The sequence below is a fragment of the Microtus pennsylvanicus genome, chromosome 10 (assembly GCF_037038515.1).
Source record: "Microtus pennsylvanicus isolate mMicPen1 chromosome 10, mMicPen1.hap1, whole genome shotgun sequence".
NCBI classification, from domain to species: Eukaryota; Metazoa; Chordata; class Mammalia; order Rodentia; family Cricetidae; genus Microtus; species Microtus pennsylvanicus.
In genome coordinates, this window is record NC_134588.1 from 92,489,680 (window position 1) to 92,508,637 (window position 18,958).

General features: G+C 41.2%; 1 pseudogene; it reads left to right on the top strand.

The window, feature by feature from the left end:
• The first annotated feature begins 1,373 nt into the window (after positions 1–1,373).
• The window catches only part of LOC142858165 (high affinity immunoglobulin epsilon receptor subunit alpha-like), a 69,079-nt pseudogene continuing 51,494 nt past the window's right edge, over positions 1,374–18,958 (top strand).

Genomic DNA, 18,958 nt, shown 5'->3' on the forward strand with positions numbered 1-18,958 from the left:
AGAGTCTTACAATGATACTCAAATGTCAGAGAGGTACTGATGTGACCATTGTCTAAGCCTGTCTGGACCTTTGAAATCTGTATTTGTGCTACCAAGTGGGTCACAGGTGTTTTGGCCCATGTTGCAAGCCCTAAGGTGCATGGGGGTACCGTAGAACCAGTCTCTCAGGGACTCTGCTTGTACTTCACAGGGCTGGCTGGGAGAGGAACCAGGATTCTCAATACCCACCAGTTCTGCCAGACTCTGTTCCCCCAGCTTGGTATTGCCTTCATTCCTCCTGAGTGTCCCTGTGTTTCTGGTTTTGTTTTTTTCAGCATTCAATACAATTTCTACAAGAACTCAGAAGTTTAGAGGACAAATATTCAATAGAGGATTATTCTTAAAGCTTCAGGGTCTGCTGTTTAACACTCAAGATGAGAAAACTGAGCATGTGTGCCCAGAATAGGGTGTACTCCAACATATTCTAGAGGAATAGAACTGTATCTGTTCATTTAGCTGGTAACCATCACCCCATTTTTACTTAGGGGTCACACTTACTCAACAGGCAGTGATTATTACTTACTATGTGACAGAATTTAGACCAGGCACTGAAAACAAAATAGCAAACATTGTAGGGTCTAATCACTACCTTTAAGGACTTTGTCACAGTAGACAATATGTGTATACAGTTGCCAATGACAACATAGTAGATAATTTTTAGGGGGAACATTTAACCTAGAGTGGAGGGATGCCACAAACAGTCCCAGAGACTCCTTCATACAGATTGAAATTAGAAAAAGGACAGAAGTTAGCGGAGCCACATTGAGGACCATGCACAAACATCTGGAGTTGGAAAAATCCTGTCATGATTTAGAAACTGAAAAATAAGCAGACGGTGACACTCAGGACCAAGGTGGAGAGAGGACCCAAAATAGTAAATGAGGCGCTGGTTGCTTAGAAGCTTGTCATGCATCCTGAGGTCCTTAGGTTAACAGGGCTGACCTCTCTGCTTCTTTTCCGGTTGCATCTTTTATTCCTGCCTTACTTGTTTTCCACTTCAGTGACTGGAAAGTTTAAGTGCCTAACTTTCTCTCCTCCACTGGAACTGGGGGCAGCCTTGAGAAAGAGTTCTGGGCTCTGAGTAGTGGGGTGAGGAGACTTCTGTAGTTGCTGTTACCTCTTTCCTCAGTCCTCTCCCTGCTGGTTTCAATGGGGGAGAAGTTATCATGAGGAACAGCAGAGATGAAAGACAGCCATCTTGTTCAGGGATGGCTTCGCAAAGTCACTGTACCCAGGCCGAGCTCCCCCTGCTCAGACTGCTGGTGGAACGGGGTGAATCAACACGTGGTTGCTTAAGTCACCTTGAGTGGGTTTCAGGAAGGTGGAGGCCGATGATGACGTAGGAACTATTGAAATGTCTTACGTGTGAGGGTTGATAGTTTTCCTTTAGAACGAATGCTCCTGCTGCTTTGTGAAAACTAGGATGGAAGGGGACAGAGTGGCCGTGAGGACACCAATCAGAGGTGTGTTGGAAATCCAGCTGGAGGTAAATAGGTCCAAAGCATCTGTGTTAGATTTGAGAAGTGTTTACAAGACGGTAGGGGTGGGCGGAGCTAATTGGAAGTAAGGGAGAGGAAGCTGTTGAGACGTTTTTGGTTTAAATCAGCAGAAAGAATTTTGATTTATTTTTATGTCTTTTTTCCATTCAAGCAATATTGGGCTAAAAACAACCTCTTTAATATTTTGAATGTTATCTTTAAATGGTGGATGGAATGAGTTTTCCCAGGGTTCCAACCCAACTCTAGGGATTGGGAGCTCTGGAAATGTCTTAAAGCTATAGCATAAATGCTATCAGTTGGTAGGCTCTGGATAAGGCCACTCTGTTCCATTCCTTCTGGTAGATCTGGGGGAGAATTTATTTTATTCCTTTACGTAGCAGCTAGAGCATGCCCACGTTCTAGGGCTTGTGGCCCTGTTCATCCACCGTAGAGTAAAAACACAATGTTTCCCATTTTCCTGTGATCCCTTGCTTCCGTTTTAATAAGGAGTCTTGTTACTGCATTAAATTCATCTGTACATTCCCATATAGTCTTGTTATCCCTGGGTCCTGATTATACCTGGAAAATTCCTTCTGTATCTAAGATAGAATAGACACAGGTTTCAGTGTTAGAACAGAGACCACTATTTACTTCATAAATCTGTTTTTATAAGAAGATAGAATTGAGATCCTAAAGAACAAAAATTCAGAAGGCTTGCAGGGTTAGCCTGGGCTGTGACTAGCTCATATCCTGTTGACATAGGAGTGGAAAGATTAACCCACGCCAGAGTTCATGGGCATGAAGATGTTAATAGCATTACCGTTCTCTTAGGCAAGCTTCTACTCCGGGCAGTCTAACCACATCCTTGCTCACTACCCTTTCATAGCTAACTCCAGGGATTACCTCAAAGAAGCTGTCTCAGGAACTTTAGGATACATATTCTGATAACACCCCCAAATATAACCAGATTATGTTACCCGTGGACTCTGCCCTGAAGACTCCCTCTGTTCGCCTCATGTGTCCTAATTTTCTTCCTCTTATTCATGTATAATGCTTCCTGTTCTCCCTTGTCCTTGCCCATAAACATCCTCACCTCAGTCGTAGCTCCGCTATTTTATGTCAGGGAAACTTGCATTTTGCTCTATAACGTGAAGAGCTTCAGCCGCATTTCAAAGGGCAAGACATTTTGCCTCTGCATTTTATAAATCCTCTGTGGCAACGTTACCTTTCTACACCATCATTACAGAGCGACTTTTCATCAGCCCCGATTGGAATGGGGGTTCCTCCTAGCTATCCCTGAGCAGCGGCATTTCTGGTGAAGGTGGAAGCGTTCTGTACCTGCTCTGTCCCATGTGGTTACCACTGTGTGCAGGTGGGTACCATTCCTTAGAAATTTCACCTGTTTCACATTAGTAAGAATGTAATAGCCAGGGGCAGTTAGTAACTGATACACTGGACAGCACAGACCTAGACACTTCTCCAGACTTAATAGAAGGTGAGTGCGGGGTACAGGAGAGGATCTTCTCCACAGAACCGTGTAATAAGGAGAGCAAAATGAAGGAAGGGCCATCACTGGAATAAAAGAACAAATCTGGGAAGGTCTAAAAATTCCACCAAGCTGTCTGGCCCAGTTTCCCTTTTTTCTACCAGATGGTAAATGAATTGTTAACAAATTGTTTAAGGTATTCTGAAGATCTGTGAATTATGTTTTTATTCGTTTGACTGGGCAATATTTCTTGTTACCATTTTAAGTTAGCTTAGAGAGTAATGCATTTTATTATGTCATCTTCATACTATGTCGGCCTCCCAATGACCTCTCTTGACCCCCGTTCTCCTCCTGCTGCTCCCTTTCACCCCACTGATGGATTACCTTCCACACTTATGTCACATGTGTTCCCTATCCACCTCAGTTCTCGTTCTCCTCTCTCATGATAGCCTTGCTTGTCTTTTCTCTCTACCTCCCACCACCATCTTTCTCTCTCCCTTTCTCCTCCCTCTCTCTCTCTTTCACACACACGCGCACGCGTGCGCGCGCGCGCGCGCACACACACACACACACACACACACACACACACACACACAGAGAGAGAGAGAGAGAGAGAGATTTTAAATCCCGGCTCCACATATAAGGTGTTTGTCTAAGTCTGGTTTATTTCAATAACATAATGAATTCCAGTTTTATCCATTTCCCTCAAAATGTCATTTCATTTTCCCCGTATGGCTGAATAAAACTCCACGGTGTATATGATACGTACCACATATTCTTTTCCCATTCATCTGTTGATGGACATCTAGAACAGCTCCATTTCTTGCTCTCAGGCACCTCTGTGGCAATGTGGACTTCGAGTTCTTTGAGTTCATATACAGGAGCGGCATAGCTGTGCCATACTAAAAATAGTATTTTATCTCATTCTCCCCCTGTATTGTTCGTCCTCCCTCTTGAATAACAGTGAGCTCATCCATACTTGCTGTTTTGTTAAAAAAAAAACAACAACCCAGCAAGCCCAGCATGTGATTTTTGCTCATGTTGCTGTGCAGGAAATAGAAGTGTACAGCAGGGCCCTTCCTGTCTAGATTGTGAGGCCCAGGCCTGAAGGCAGGCAGAAGCACCATGTTGCCTGTGGCATTTGATGTATTGCCAGTTTAAAATTATGCCCAGGACAGGTTGTATTTTAAGGATCTGAGATAGATAGAGAATTTATGCTGGATCCAAGAGAAAACCCTGCATTGAGAGGATGCTTCATATTTGCTGCAAGTCTAAGGTGCAACCACAAGAACTCTGTGGTTTCTCTCCCAGGTTGCTGAACATGGCCTCCACTCAGAAAGAAGAGGTGTGTGGTGACCAAGACTGGGGCCTGTCCTGAGAGCCTAGGTGAGGCCAAGCTCAGGAGGAGGTTCTGAGGCTAGCAGGAGTGACCCAGGCTAAGAAACAAAAGGAGTTCCTGGAGGAGAAGGGAGGGTAGTGGGGGCTCCCCTTTACTATGCTTCTGTAGCTGTGGGTGAGGAGTTGTATGTACCGGGTGCAAGCAGAACAGGAAAGCCTGCAAGAACACCATTGCATATACTAGGGTCTATCTGTAGGAAGCAACAGGAGAGCGAGAGAAGGGGCAGAGAAAGAACTCAAGAAAAGTAAAGTCGGAGTGATGAGGATAAATACCACTGCGGATGGTGCTTAGTGCCCTTTATGCTCCATCTATTATTAAAGGCTCCGAGACACTCAAAGGAGGACAAAAGAAAGAAGAACAGTCCCTGACAAGTTCCCAACAAGACATGAGAGGATACCAACAATGGACGGCTTTCTCTGACACTTGTAGTGCAGGGGAGATAAGCAGCTGCCTAAAAGCGATTACAGCGGCGAGAGTCCCTACTGCAATGTGTCCTGAGACCTAGTTCTGCGGCCCTACAGCTTGTACAAAACGCCCTTTGCAAGTTATAGATAATAAAGGATAGATGTGTCTGTATGAAGAGTGTGAGCAATGAAAGCTAGGATAATTTGTTTCTAAGAAACCTTTTAATTCTTAACATCTAGTTCCCCACTGAGCAGATGTGTACCATTTCAAAGTGTTTTTCTTGGTCTAAGTCCATGAGAAAGACATGATTGAGATATTTCTTGTCTCAAGAGAGTTCTCAGACTAGGGGAGGAACCCTATAGATGTCTAGTTATGCTCCCATGATGCAAATGTGTGAACAGATAATGGCAACGGGCCGTTTATTCTTTGTGGAAAACTGGAAGGACAGCAAGAGATGAGCTGTCAAGGAGTCTTCATAAGTGTAGTGGGATTTTAGACTTTAAAAATGAAGTAGACTTTTCCCCAGCAAAGAACTTTTAGAATTAACTTTAATGCAGAAGTTCTGAAACCAGATAAGGCATGGGTTGGATGCTTAATAAGAGTTGCTGAGTGTTCTGCTTCAGTGGCCATGGTGATTAAGGATATTTATCTCACTTGGTACAGCTAATGCCGAGGAGGAGCCACTGGGAACCCAGGATGTTTATGTCCCTTTTGCATGACTGCTGTCCAGGATGAATAGGAAAAAGTCCCTCATACTCAGACCACTGGGGTACTTCTTGAGCATTGGAAGTTTACTCTAATCTTTATGACAATGAAAAGTACCCCAGAAATGTTCACCATGAACTGTGGGAGGGTGATGTCACTGCCTAAGAGATAGTGAGTCGTGTATCTACCGACATAGGACAACCAGCTCACTCACTTTCTGTGGACATCCACAGGGAGGAAGATTACTATCTATCATCTATCTATCTATCTATCTATCTATCTATCTATCTATCTATCTATCTATCTATCTATCATCTATCTATCTATCTATCTATCTATCTATCTATCTATCTATCTATCTATTTATCTATCTCTATCTAACCATCTATCTACCCTCTACCTATTATTTATTTACATATTTATTGATTGTGTGTGCACATGCATGTGAGTGCCATAGCAAGCATATGGAGGACAGAACACATGTGTGGGAGTCACTTGTTTCCTTCCACCACTAACACTTTGGGATTTGAGGGAATGGCTTTATTTCAAGTTGCTAGGAAATCTCATATAGTTTAAAAATTGTCCATTATTTCCACTGAGTGCCTCAAAGAAAATGGATATTTGGAGGATAATTAAGTTTATATAATCTCATATACTATATCTTTTCTTTTTGGCACTGGGGATTGAGCCGAGGGTAAGTTGACAAGATCTCATAAGATATTTATTGGCCCTGCTCACGTTTCTCACACTTGGAACTCTGATGCTTCATACTGTAAAATATGTGCAGTAACACCTCTTTAACATTTTATTCATGTATTTATATTTTACCCAACTCATAGATGTCTATAATAAAAAGATGAGGGCTGGGCATGACGTTCAGTGGTAGACTGCTTAGTACATTCAAGATCCTGGCTTTGTTTGATCCTCTGTGTCACAGAAAACTATTAACCCCCCCCCCCAAAAAAAACCCACCCACAATTAAAAAAAAACCTAAAGATGAAGAATAATATAGAAATGTTTTCTAGAAAAGTGATGATCTCATGCCTCATTAATGCCCCCAGTACTACTCCACTTGAACTTTTAAAATGCATGTGTCTGTGGAGGTAGCCCCCACTTTTCAGAAGCCATGACAACTGTTCTAAAGCCCTGCTTTTGTTTGTGTCTTTTCAACAGAATCCACAGACCTTTTAACAGCACGGGAAACAGTGATGCATCTTGACCGCTTCTCTGATTGACCACATCTGTCCTCTCCTTATATTGCATCTGCTGCTTTGTAATCTTAGTTTAAGTCCAACGGCAGAGACCCATCCCAAAATATCTGCCTTCTCATCTTGCATTTTATAGGATGGAGGACGAATGTAAAACTGTCTGTGATCTCTCTCTTCCCCTTTGCCCTTCTCTCCTCATACAGCTTGTATTTTCAGATCACCTGTGGAGTTTACGCTCTATTCTTAACAGAGTAAAAATTATGTGCTTTGTCTACAGATGGATTTTAAAAACTGAAGCTTGGGAGTGTTTATGTGATTATGATTTTGTGAATATTGTCCATTGCAGAGCCAAGTGATATAATTATCTTTTTCTTTCTCTTGTTTTGCTGTTCCTTAGAGTTTCCAATTCTTTTTTTTCTCTTTTATATCCTGTCTTTGCAGCAGTAAGAATATGGCCAAATCAAAGGAATTAGTTTTTTCTACCGTTCCCCCTACCTATCAATGCCTTATTTTTGGACTAAGCTGCTCTTTTTTTCCTAACCTGGGCTGATTGTTCCTTAGGTTGGCCTAAGAGATGTCATTTTGAGTCTTCTTTTCATTACTCTCTATGCTGTGTGGTTCCGGTTTCTTTGATCTCATATCTTTCTCTTTGTGGTTCACTTCTTAGCTTTTCTGGAACGTGCCTTAAAGTAATTTTCCATGGAAAGGTAGGAAGGTTCTTACGTATCTGACAATGCCTTTGTTCTGCTCTCTCAGATTAATATCAAAATGGTTGTCAAATTCTACATTGAAAATACCCCTTCCGTGTGTGTGTGTGTGTGTGTGGTGTATGTTTAAAGGCTGTCGGAGGACATTGGGTGTCCTGTTCTATTACAATTTGCTTAATTTGTTGAGACGGAGTCACCTCTGACTCTGGAACGAGGCTGGTGGCCGCCAAGCTCCAGCCATTCTGCCATCTCTACCTTCAACAGCAGCGGCACACAGCCCAAATGCAGTTACACCCAGCCTTTCCCATGGGTGTTGTGGATTTGTACTCAGGTCTCCATGTTTTTAAGCTAGAGCTTTTAGCCAAACCCTTTTCTCTCCTTGCTTATGACTGTGAAGAATCTTCTCCATTAAAATTTATATTCATTTTCTAAATTTGATACCAACATGTTTCTCATAATTTAACGAATTCTTTTTCTGCTGAAGAAAATTTTAGAATTTTCTCAATTTTTTTTCTTTTTTTTTATTGATAAAAGGAGAATAAAGAAAAGAAAGAAAAAAAAACAAATTTCCACCTCCTCCCAGCCTCCCATTTCCCTCCCCCTCCTCCCATTCTTGTCCCCCTCCTCCCACCTCTCTCCCTTTCCCCCCACTTTTCTCCCCTCCCTCTCCAGTCCAAAGAGCAGTCAGGGTTCCCTGCCCTGTGATAAGTCCTAGGTCCTCCCCCCTCCGTCCATATCTAGGAAGGTGAACATCCAAACTGGCTAGGCTCCCACCAAGCCAGTACATTGCGTTGGATCAAAACCGCGTGCCATTGTCCTTGGCGTCTCATCAGCCCTCATTGTTCGTCATGTTCAGAGAGTCCAGTTTTATCCCATGCTTTTTTTGGTAACAGTCCAGCTGGCCTTGGTGAGCTCCCAGTAGATCATCTCCACTGTCTCAGTGGGTGGGTGCACCCCTCGTGGTCCCGACTTCTTTGCTCATGTTCTCCCTCCTTCTGCTCCTCCTTGGGACCTTGGGAGCTCTATCCAGTGTTCCAGTGTGGGTCTCTGTCTCTATCTCCATCCATCGCCAGATGGAAGTTCTAGGATGATATGCATGATATTCGTCAGTATTGCTCTAGGGTAGGGTCATTTCAGGTTCCCTATCCTCAGCTGCCCAAGGAACTAACTGGGGGCCTCAGCTTGGGCACCTGGGAGCCCCTCTAGGGTCAAGTCTCCTGCCCCTCCTAAAGTGGGTCCTTTAACTAAGAAATGGGGTTCCGTGCTCCCCTATCCAACCTTCCTTTATCCCGATCCTCCTGTTTCCCCAAGTCCCCCCTCCTTTCCTTCTACCTTTTCTCTCCCCATCTCCCCTTACCCCCATCCCACCCCACCCCCAAGATCCCACTTTTCTCCCCGGCAATTTTGTCTACTTCCCTTATCCAAGAGGATAACTATATGTTTTTCCTTGGGTTCACCTTCTTACTTAGCTTCTTTAGATTCGCCTATTGTAGACTCCGTGACCCCTATTTATGGCTAGAAACCAATTATGAGTGAGTACATCCCATGTTCATCTTTTTGGGTCTGGGATACCTCACTCAGGATAGTGTTTTCTATTTCCATCCATTTGCATGCAAAATTCAAGAAGTCATTGTTTTATTTTTGTGTGTACCACAAGTGAGCAGGTATCTGCAGAGGCTTCAGAATCCCTGGAGCTCATAAGTGGTTTTGAGTTGCCTGATGTGGGTTCTGGGAACTGAATCTTGGTATCTCAAAAGCACATCAAGTGCTCTAACCACCGAGTAACCTCTCCAGTCCTTCAGTATTCTGAAATTTCTGGAACTTGGGACCAGGAGGTCGTTTTGGGTACATGGTAGACAATCTTAGTTTGGAAATTGTTTGTCAAATTTGAAGTATTCTTATTTATTTTATTATGATCCAATTGAAGCTTTCTCTTTCTTGAATTTGTGTTACTTGGACATTAGAATTTCTTGGTTCAATGCTCAGAGAGATTTCTCATTTTATATTGTGATTCTTTGTTCATAATGCTTAATTTGTTAATCACAAATTTTTGTTTCCAAGTGCTTATTTTTCTGTTATTTCATTGATTTTTAAAACAATAACTTATTCCCTATTAATGGGAGCTTGTATATGAAGTTATAACTTGTAAATTTTTAGACTCTCCTCACTCATCCTCTATGGTATTGCTCTATGTAACTCCAGCTTGGCACTAAGGATTCTCCTGCCATAGCCTCGCGGGTGCTGGGACTGCAAGTCTGTGACATCCATCACACCTGGCGTCGGGTTTTATTTTGAAATTTTCTCCTGTCCCCCGAGTAACCCACACCACTTCAAGTTAATTTTCTCCTGCCTTATCTCAGTATTTTCCTCCTCAGTTGCATTCACCTCAAGTACAAGTGCATAATGGACTTTGGTCATCCATCATATTTAAGACTAAGGAAAAAAAATTCAATGTGCGTATGCTTTTTGGATGAGTGTGTGGTGAGGCTGCCTTCAGGTTGGACATTCTTTAATTACGCAGTTTAAAGGGCTCCCTAAACCTTTGAGAGCCCCCACACATCACTATCTCCATTTATGTGCTTTATTTTGGTAATTCTCCTTAGAAAAGTACCCTTTGTTTAAGCATTTGTTTTTGGCATGGAAGTAAAACACTTATTTTTCCAGCCAGTGTGATTAAAGGATTAAGGGAGGACTGTGGAATCAGCACTGTTCATAACTTTCAGGGTCTAACGTCTTCTGTCTGTGGCTCTGGGTCTTGGAGGCGGGATGGTGATTTCTAGGCTCTCCTGGGAAGATTTTCTCCCTGCTCACCGGCGGCCCTCTCATTATTGTCATATATTCTAGACTACAGTTTCCCTTGCCCAGCTTCAGAATGTTTTATCCACTTTTCCTCTCGCAGAAATGTTTAGAAATATTTCACTTGCTAATAGCTACTCTCCTATTCTTTTCAATGCGGTGAGTTTATATCATTTTTATTCTTTTAACATCTTGTTAATGTTGCCTTGGGAGAGAGAACAGATAAACATTTTTGCACACTTTGCAGATTTGAGTTAGAGAATCCTTCATTTCCTCCCACTGGATATCTTAAAATTTTTTGAATTAAATTTCTTTCGTAGATGTAATATATGTACATCCTACAAAATTCATGAGGTCCAAAAGGGTTGACAGTAAAATTTAAGTCTTTCTCTTTCTCTTGTTCTCTAGGTACCCAGTGTCTTATGCACCCTCCCAGACAATCTCAAAGCAAACATATATTTTTTGCAATTAAAAAATTCAAGCAGAGGCTACAAACACACTACATTGTGTTTGTACATGGTACATTCCCTTCATATTCACTATTATCTCAGGCTTTATACTGTATTTTTAAGCATTATTTTAATTTCTGCATAATGTTTCATGAATGAATACTTAAAAAAAGCATTTTCCTTCCATGGAGAAGGGAGGGAATGGGGTTTGCGGGATGGTGGATATGATCATATTTCATTGTATACATGCATGAGTGTCTTAGTGTTTCTATTGCTGTGATAAAACACCATGACCAAAGCAACTTGAGATGCAAAATGTAAGCAAAAAATTTGCTAGCACTTTCATATCACTGTTCATCATTGGAAGAAATCAGGGCAGGAACTCAAACAGGGCAGGAACCAGGAAGCAGGAGCTGATGCAGAGACTGTGAAGGGGAGCTACTCACTGACTTGCTCCTCATGGCTTGCTCAGCTGTCGGGGTCCATTGGGTTTGTATGTTTCAGGGTAGGGGCATATGAATTAGAAATATTTGGCAGACAAAACAGAGGTACAAAAGAAATAGATAGTGATAGAATAGAGTCGGGAGGGTAGCCCAGTGAATACTGAATTTGCTTGCATTTATTTTCCATATGCTTATATACCCCAATCTTAAAGGGGCAGGGAAGAAGGCAAGACTTCTTTGCCAGGATACGAGCAAGGAGCAAACAAAGTAATTACCTCTTTAATAACCGAAACATCAAGCAACTATATCCCGAGTTAAGTATTCTGTTGTTTAGGCAGGACATGCAGTGACCACACCTTAAGTCAAGTATCCTGTAGGCCGCCACTCCCTGGGTCAAACATTCTATCATAACCTTGAAGGAACAAGAATAGGCCTGAACTCTACATCCATGGGCTCTGACACTCGGTCACTTTCTTATAGAACCCAGGACCACCAGCCCAGAAATGGCACCACCCACAATGGGATGAACCCTGCTATATCAATCATTAATCAAGAAAATGCTCTGCCAGGCTTGCCTACAACCCGATCTTATGGTGGCATTTTCTTAGTTAAGGCTCCCTTCTCTCCAATGACTATAGCTTGTGTCAGGTTGGCATAAAATTAGCAAGGACAATGAGATTCCAAAATAATATTGAAGAGCATTTCTTCATTGGTGATCTTTTAACTTCCCCTCTAATCATTCACTTTTGTAAAAACACAATGGTTTCCATTTTTTACACAGTATTTCACATATGTATGGGTATCTCTTAGATACATCACAGTTAATTGCCAGTTTTCTTGGAGTGTTAGCTTTCTTGTGACTGGAACAGAATAGCTGACAAGAAAAGAAAACTCTTGGTTCAGTAGATACAATCCCTCACTTCAAGGAAGGCAAAGGGCGGGTGGCTTCATGAAAGTGGGAACTGGGGCCGCTGACTTCACGGCTTTGGCACTCAGGAAAATAAATCAAATTAGAGCCTCAAGACTCATGTCTCAGCACCTTCCCCTCCATTCAGGCCCCATCTCCTAAAGGTTCCAGAGTCTTTCAATACAGTGCCACGAAGGTGGGGGAGACTAAGTGTTCAAACAAATATGGGGGGGCATTTCACACCTAAACTGTCATAAGGAGCATCGATTCTCCTTCCAATAATGTCAGACCTACTTGTGAGTCGATACCTTTCAGAGCATATGGTTAAGATCCTGTCAGAAGCCACTCCCATGGTCTCAGCTTAGTTTCATATACAGACTTCTCAAGCAGTACAAAGGTTGTAAAGAAGAGAAGTAAGGCAAGACGACGCTGGGAATGTGTGTGTGTATATATGTGTATATGTGTGTGTATGTGTGTATATGTGTATGTGTGTGTGTGTGGTTAGTGATTGATTACAGGAGTTACCATCTCCATGGCTCAGGAACAAGCAAAGTTGTTGAAATGATTATTTTAGAAACTCGACAGAGAGTCTGATCCAGAGACTAAGACCTCTGTGGATCAGGTATGGTTTAGCTGGTACTATGAAGCTGGAGGAGGGCTGAGACCAAACTCCCTGTCGGTGGAGGGGAACCGGGAGGATAAATGATCAAGTGCTGAAAACCTTGCAATCTGGACTCTGGGGCTGCAGTAAACTGGACAGCAAGTGAAAACTGGATTGCTGTGTTGCTGGAGGAACAGAAAACGGGTGGGGAAGAAGTTTACTCTTTTTCTGGCAGCTTCCACTCTATAACTCCTATGGGGGCAGAACCGAGATGTGTTAGGGTGTCAGCATGGGTACCCCAGAGCTGATTTAGAAAGGTAGGACTGGACTCAAGACACAGTAACTAAAAACAAAAACCAAAACCAGACAAACAAAAAAACAAAGCAATACACCACCACCACCAGCACAAAACAACTATAAGGCATCTCAATGAATTGCATTTTGATAACTTAATAGATGTAAAGCCACAGCCTGTTATTATTTATTTTCTTACTTAATTTTATTTTTTTATGGTTGTTCTGGTTGTCCCTGGGGGCTCAGGTAAACCTTACAAGGATGCTTTGAGCTGCTGCTGCTTCTTCTTCTTCTTCTTCTTCTTCTTCTTCTTCTTCTTCTTCTTCTTCTTCTTCTTCTTCTTCTTCTTCTTCTTCTTTCTTCCTTTTCCTCTCCTCCTCCTCCTCCTCCTCGTCCTTCGTAACACTGCTTAGCAATTTTCTTATTAGGGCTGAAATGGAATGCATCTTAATTTTGGGATAATCTGAGGATTCTTTCTATAAGCTGTTGCTGGCTGTCCTCCATTCCACTCACTTTCTTTTGTGTTACCGCTTTCATTTCTTTTCAGTAATTGGTCATCTAATATGGCCTGCACAAACCTTCCCCTCCAGTTTGTAATCTACTTTCAGGATCATGAAGAATCTGTTATGGATAGTTTTAATTTTAACAGAGCCAAGTTTATCAGTATTTTCTTTTGTGACTTCAGAGCTTTTCTCCACATGTGAAAAAAGTTTTCCAATTTTGAAATTCTAAATGTTTATCCTTTTTTTTCTTTAGTTACTGTTATTGGTCTAATTTTAAGATTTACTTATTTGGTCATTTTTGAATTTTCCTGCCATGTCATTAATCTAAATCTTTTTTTTTTTGCCTGTCCATTATCCACCCATCCAAACACTTGCATTAAACAATCCACATTCCCACACATGATTTTAAAATTGATTTTTATTGTAATTTTTGTATTTTGATCTGTTTTGAAGCTTCTTTCATTAACATGTCTACTCATGTATTAGCACTGCATTATTTTAATTGCTCTAGCTAGAATGTATTTAAAATCCCTCTTAAATCCCACTTTCAGAATCTTGGGCTCTTTGCTTTTACGCTCTCATAGCAATATAGGTCAACTTCAGGAAAGATGACATTATCACCTCATTGAGTTTTTCTCTTTGAGAACATGATCTACCGTCCAGTATATTTTTTCTGCTTATTTTGTTTATTTCTTAACAATTTAGTGTGAATTCATACTCTGTCCCTTTTCCCCCATCAGCAGCTACATCTTAGCTGTCCCTAAATGTACAAATTACTACTCCATTTTATATGTGAGATTCAGAATAGCAACATCCTGTAGCTTTATTGAAGATGAGCTTGCCTTTCAGGTTTTTTTTTTTGTTGTTGTTGTTTTGGTTGATATAAGAGAATAAGGGAGAACAACTGTATTTTCTTTGACATTTAAAAGTCAAATGCTCTCTTCTTTTTCCCCTCACATTAAAGACACTAAGGGTCCCATCAATTGACTACAGGAAATCCATTTTGGTATTTGCATGCATGTGTGCATATGCATGTGAGTGCATGTGTGTGTGTATGACTGTGCACGTGAGTGTGTGTGTGTGTGTGTGCACGCACACATGCGTGTTGTGTACCTGTGCACATGCAGGCCAAAAGACATAGCGAGTGTAGCTTTTCAGGTGCTATCCACTTCTTTTGAATCAGGGTTTCTGACCACCTTTGAATTTGCAGATTTGGCTACACTGATTGGCCATTGAGCCCAGGGAGCTTCCTGACTTTGTTCCCAAACACTGGGATTGCAGAGCAGGCAGCAGGCCTGGGTTCTGGAGGACAGAGCTCAGCCCCCCATAGCTGAAAGGCAAGTATTTTACCTACACTGAGCTGTCACCCTCGCCCCATGAAATCCAGCTTTTATCTCTGAAACTTTCTTGAAATTTCCATGGAATAATATATGCTTGCATAAATGTTTGTCAGCCCAGTTAGTCACCCACTACCAAGCTAGCTTGGCATGCATTTTGCAGATAGCATTTGTCTCTGTTAAGACCAGCACCCCTTACTGTGTAGCTGCTCTCACGTATTTCAACTGCTTGCAAACTGTGAATCCTTCCCAGGAGGTGCATGGAAGCATTTTAAGGAGAAATGGAGCAAGCATCCTGGGGCCATGAAAGGGGATCACTCCAAGTGCTGGTACTGGTATTGAGAAAATGACGGTAGTTGTTACCCATCGATCTGTTTGCAGCTTAGGTAGTTTCACCTCTTTGCTCTGAGTGACTTTGAAGGAAGATGACTTCACCATGTTGTCATTGGGAAGGTGACTTTCGTTTTGTACATAATTAGAAGATAATTAAAAGTTAACAAAGAACATTACTGTAATAAAGCTTCTTGCATTGGCATTGAGTTGTCTATAGGAACAGTTGTTTTCATGCTTACACTGAAAAGACAATGAAATTGATGGCAAATTCCGTCTTCCCATAGTAATGAAGAACACTCATCCATGTATTTGTAAATTAATTTTCTAAAAAACGCTCATTTATCTTATTAAGAAGCATATTTCTTGCCCAAACAGGCTTTTATGTTTAAAATTATTTATCAAATCTACATACGAATAAAAAATTGAAATGATTACTTAATCCGGAAAAGATTCTTTACAATTTAGAAATCTTAATATTCTTCAGTATATATGATGTAATATATTTTTTAGGGTGTCAAAACTTATTGTATGCCAAAGACTATAAAATTACTTATGCTGTAATGAGACATTTTAATCGACAAATTAGAAATGGGTGATAAAGACACATACACACATTCTCTCAATTCTTTCAGACTTTAGATGACAAACAGAAACAAAGCCAAGAAGGAAACCCTGTGTAGCTACTGCCTAAGTTTTATTGAATATAAATGGCTACTTTTAACTTCCAAATCTTTGAGACTAAGATAATTCACCAACGAGTGTGTAGGGAAGGCAAATCCACCCCGATGAATGCAGTTTTCGAGTCTGGGCTCATACTGTTGGGTGTGCACACCCTGCGATATCCTGTCTTTGCTCCCATGGTTACAAGGACCTTCCCCACATTCACAAGTAAAGACCCCTCTCCTTCCCTCCCTCCACCAGAGTTCCTTAGAACCTAGCCTTTCTTTTAAACACCAGACCCCAGCTTTTAGAAATACAGGGATGTGGACCACTATTCTATTCTGTTTACATGAAGCCTGCATTTTGTGGCTTGTGTAGGTTTGCCCGTTTCCTAGGGTCACAGTGTCACTGCTACTTTCCTGTGGGATAGTAATGTCTGTTCAGAGGGCAGCAGAATGGGGTAGATGGACTTAAGTAATTCTCACATCATTTGTCCTGTTTTGCCTTAAACAGTATCACATACGGGGCAGCAACAGTCTATCAGGGCAACAGTCTGTCTCCTCTCCAGTGACCAAATATTAGGCCTGAACCTCCTTTATAGCCATCTCTTCAGTTTCCTCTTCTCATGAGTCAAGGCTTGAATAATAACACACCGGCCTTCCAGGAATCAGCAAGAAAGTCTCATACAGAGAAGATAAATTCGCCTATTAGAATACAATCTGCAGAGATAAAGATATGTTAAATGGCACATGCAATTTATATCACTTAACGGAATGCAACCTGCTCAGCTGAAACCTTTTATATTTCAATTCCGTCCAAGTTCAATGGACTAGCTTAAAAGACATCAGAAAATTAAAAGGACCTTCAAGTGATTTTTGCCCTAGCACAAATGGTGGCCTTTCTGAAACCTCAATTGCTTCTGGAAACTCTTTGAAGGGATTATGGGTCTCCTGGAAGGTCCCACGTTCTTATCTTCAGTTTACCAAGGTACAGAACATGGCAGTTGCCTCCCCGGAGTGTCTCTTTGGACTTGTTGCATAGTTTTAGCCTATACAAGCATAGACTTCTTGTTGCAAGGAGGGGCTGTTTGTTCATCCCAGCCGCCTGGCTAGCTTAGCCCTGAAATAACCACACAGAAGCTGTATTAATTAAATCACTGCTTGGCCCATTGGTTCTAGTTTCTTATTGGCTAATTTTTACATCTTAATTTAACCCATTTCTATTAATCTGTTTATCTCCATGTGACAGTGGCTTACTTTGTAAAATTCCCAACGTCTGTCTCCAACGGACCCATGGCATCTCTCTCTGACTCTGTTTTCTTCCTCCTAGAATTCAGTTCTGTCTTCTCCGTCTACCTAAGTTGTGCCCCATCAGGCCAAGGCAGTTTCTTTATTCATTAAACAATACAAGCAACACATGGAGGGGACTCCCACATCAACTTCTTGTACTAACCCGCAAGAACAAGAATGAGAAAGAGGTGTAGAGCAAGGACAAGTGAGGTGCCTCTGCTGTCTCTTAGCTCTGTTGATTGTTTGCCGTGAGGTTGGGGCCTAAGAGGATGTGGGGTTTCTGGCCTGGAACTCTCTATCCTCCAGCCTCAGCTGCTGATTTCTGGGATTATAAACACATGCCGCCAGGGTAAGTCTTCTTTGGATATTTAGTTCACAGGGTTGCAAATAATTCAGACATGGTCTGATTGGAGAGATGGATCAACCTTTATGAACATATGTTGCTTTTGCAGTGAGCCTGGGTTTAATTCCCAACCATATATAATTCCACTTCCAGGAAATCCAATGCCCTCTTCCGACCTCTGTGGGTACCAGTGTGCATGTGGTGCACATTTATACATACAGGAAAAACACTAACACAGAAATAAAATGAATAAATCCAACAAAAATTGTTGGCTTAGGGCTGCTTGTTGGTTCCCAGCTGCCCGGCTAGCTTAGACCCGAAATAATCACAAAGATACTATATTATTTAAAACACTGTTTGGCCCATTAGCTATAGCTTCTTATTGACTAACTCTTACATATTAATTTATCCCATTGCTATTAATCTGTATATCACCACGTGGCAGTGGCTTACAGGCAAAATTCCGGCATCTGTCTCCGGCAGGGCTACATGGCTTCTCTCCAACTCTGCCCTTCTTTCTCTCATCATTCAGTTTAGTTTTCCCACCTGGTTCTGTTCCCCTATAGCTCTGCTATAGACCCAAAGCAGTTCCTTTATTAACCAATGATATTCACAGTATACAGAGGGGAATTCCACATCAAAAAATAATAAAGAAAAAGTGTTGGAGATAGCTCAGTGGTAGAGTACTTGCCTGCCACGTACAAGTCCTGTGTTTGAACCTCAAACACACACACACACACACACACACACACACACACACACACAACACAAGCATGCACGCACCCACCCATACATACTTGTACACACATTTGCACTAATTTAGACTTTATAGATGAAGATAAAATCAAATGAGATAAAAGTCAACTCTTTACTCCTGTCTCCTGCTCAGCATAAAAATATAGGTATTTCTTAGTAACTTTTAAAAAACTCCACAATTTTTCAAACCTCTCATAAATATTGATATCTTATTAGCATTATGTTCTGTGGCAGCACTGGTAGTTTACTTAGAAAGTTGCTTTCTAAACAGTTTCTTTCCCTTCCAACGGTTTTCTGGATTCCAATTTCATGGAATTTCTGCATGTCTCTTTACCTGGATTTTGATGTATTACATGCAAATTTTTTCTCCACTTTTTTCTTTTGACTTGTTTGTCTTTTGGCTCTGGATTTTAAGAAGTACATTAAAAATTTAGATAGTACTTTATTGTCAGTTACACACTTTGCAAATTTCCTTTTCATCTGTTTCTCATCTTGCAAGGTTTGAATACCTTTGACCTCATAGAAATTAAGATTTTGAAGTAATCAAATATATTAATATTATTTTTGTCAATTATATTTTTGTTTAAAAGGGCTTAGTCTTTTATGACCAATTCAAAAGATTTACTGCATATATTTCTTCTACTTTTATATGAATAATTGAGAAAGCCTTAAGGTTGGGCAGTAACTTTTTATTTTGCTTTTAAATGTGGCAGCTGATTCTGTCAATAGCGCTCATTGAACGGAATGATTTTTGTTCTCTAAAATGTCACAGTACTGTTCATTATAGATCAGATCAGCCTTGCCTCTCCATTGTGTTCCA